General features: G+C 39.6%; 1 pseudogene; it reads right to left on the bottom strand.

Moving 5' to 3' along the window:
- Positions 1-304: 304 nt before the first annotated feature.
- On the bottom strand, positions 305-1,811 carry LOC117715230 (elongation factor 1-alpha 1 pseudogene; annotated as a pseudogene).
- Positions 1,812-2,605: the final 794 nt, after the last annotated feature.

Genomic DNA, 2,605 nt, shown 5'->3' with positions numbered 1-2,605 from the left:
CATGTATAATATACATATATACATGTGCTAACAATTAGTGAAACAAAGAGGCCATGAATTTAAAGGAAAGTGGGAGAGGTATATGGAAGAAGGGGCTCGGAGGGAGAAAGGGGAATGGAGAAATGCTGTCATTTAATTATAATCTCAAAAACAAACAAAAATACTATCTTAAAAACTAATATCTTAAACTGAACACTCAGGCACAAATGGTTCACAAAACATTTTCCTTTCCTTCTGAAGGTTTTTACAGTGCATTTCGATCATTAACTAGCCTTCTACTATTACAGAAATGGCTGTTTAGGCATTAGGGATGATACTCATTTAGTCTTCTGAATTTTCTGGGTATTTTGGTTCCCTTGCTAGCTCTAGTAGCCTTCTTGTCTACAGCTTTGATGCCACCCACAGAAACTGCTTCATGGCACAAATGGCAAAATGACCCAGGGAGGAATAGTCAGAGATACTCCTGACACCTATGGGCTTGCCTGGGATCATATCAATAATGGCTGCATAGACCAGATTCTGAGAATGTAGGACCATTTTCTAGCTTCTTACCAGAATAGAGATCAATCTTTTCTGTAAGCTTAGCAAACTTGCATGCTTTGTGAGCTATATGACAATTCAATACAGGGGCAAAGCCAGTGTTATTTTGGCCTAAAGTGGTCAATCAGCTAAGCAATGAAGCCACCTGCTTTCATTGGTGGATCGTTCTTGCTGCTACCAGCAGCATATTCACATCTAACATCTTTGACAGAGGATATTTTCTTTACATTGAAGTCCACATTGTCCCCAGGAAGAGTGTCACTCAAAGCCTCACGGTGCATTTCAACAGACTTTTTACTTCAGTCGTGTGACACTGACTGGAATAAAGGTCACCCCCATGCCAGGTTTAAAAACATCAGTCCCCACTTGGCCCACAGTGACAGTAACAATAACACCAATTGTATAGACATCCTGGAGGGGCAGTTGCAGATTTATCAATTGTTCAGTTGGTGGCAGGATACAACTCAAAGCTCTCAGTAGTGTGGCTCTACCTACACCATGATCTTTATAGGTGACCTTCCTTGAATCAAGGCATACTGGCACTTGGACCCAGAATGTTGTCACCATTCCAACTAAAAATTCGTACAAATGCTACTAAGTCAGGGGTATGGCTAATTTTTTTATTTATTTATTTATTTTTTACTTATATAAGTACACTGTAGCTGTCTTCAGACACACTAGAAGAGTGCATTAGAGCCCATTACAGATGGTTGTGAGCCACCATGTGGTTGCTGGGAATTGAACTCAGGACCTCTAGCAGAGCAGTCAGTGCTCTTAACCTCTGAGCCATCTCTCCAGCCTGCTAATTTTCTTAATGTAGGTTCTGCTGTCTCCTGGCTGTAGGGTGGCTCCATGAAATCTACACTGTTGGAACCAACGATAAGCTATTTCACACAGTATGTGAGCCAGAAGGGCTCACAGGTTTGTCCTTTCTTGGAAATTTTACCAGCATCAAATTCAATACCAGCACAGTAATCTGTAATTATGTTTTTAATGAAGTCACTGTGTTCTGGGGCATCGATGATCATCACTTAATATTTGATGGTCTCAAATTTCCACAGGGAGATGACAATAGTAACACCAAGCTCATGCTCAGATTTCAGTTTGCCCAATACCTGGACATGGCCTTTTCCCACCTCAGTGCTCTCTTTTTCAAACCTTTCAGTGATTCCATTGTCAGGTCCACCACATTTGCAGATCAGATAGCCAATAGTGGTGGACTTGCCCAAATCTATGTGTGCCAGGACAACAACATGGATGTCTTTTCCCATTTTGCTTTCAAGTTAGCAGTGGTTTCCACAACACTTGCATTCTGAGGGCAAACTATTCACAAAACAATTTTAAAATCAAATCAAAATAAGTACCCTTTGGATCAAACACACACGAAGACATTGAAGAAGTAGAATAGTTAGAACACAACTGGCATCTTGCAAGATACAAATGTGTGTACCTGGAGTTTATCAGATAATACTAATAGGTTCACAACTGAATTGTTACTGAGATTACCCAAAGCAATGCATTTAAATCCATTAAAGTACAAGTGAATGCATCTTGAACTGTGTTGTTAACTATGATGCTGTGTGTGTGTGTGTGTGTGTGTGTGTGTGTGTGTGTGTGTGTGTGTGTATACATATATAGAGATAAATAGCTCAGGAAAACCTTGAACTCCCTATGTCGCCGAGAATGACTTTGAACTTACAATCTTCCTGCATCTACCTATAGAGTGCCGAGCTTACTCGTGTGCTCCACCATGCCCAGTCTTATATATTTTTCTTGTTGCTGTTTTATACCTACTGTAATGTACTTGGTACAAAACACATTTCTTAATCTGTTATTCATAGCATCCCAGACTGGAAGATGTCATGAGCTATATAACATTTTCATTCAAGAATAGACTATAATGAAACAGAAAAATTCCTATCACTCAAGTGATGTCTTAGCTATAAAAATGTTACAGCCCACTGCATTGCTCATCTTGGCAATGTTGGCATAAACAAACCTACTTGTATTGCTAGTTACATAAAAGTATAGGGTGTACAATTATGTATAGTACATAATACCTACC

Source organism: Arvicanthis niloticus, chromosome 1 (genome assembly GCF_011762505.2).
Source record: "Arvicanthis niloticus isolate mArvNil1 chromosome 1, mArvNil1.pat.X, whole genome shotgun sequence".
In the NCBI taxonomy this organism is placed as follows: domain Eukaryota; kingdom Metazoa; phylum Chordata; class Mammalia; order Rodentia; family Muridae; genus Arvicanthis; species Arvicanthis niloticus.
Note: the sequence above shows the minus strand (reverse complement) of the source record. Positions and strands in the feature narration are given on the sequence as shown.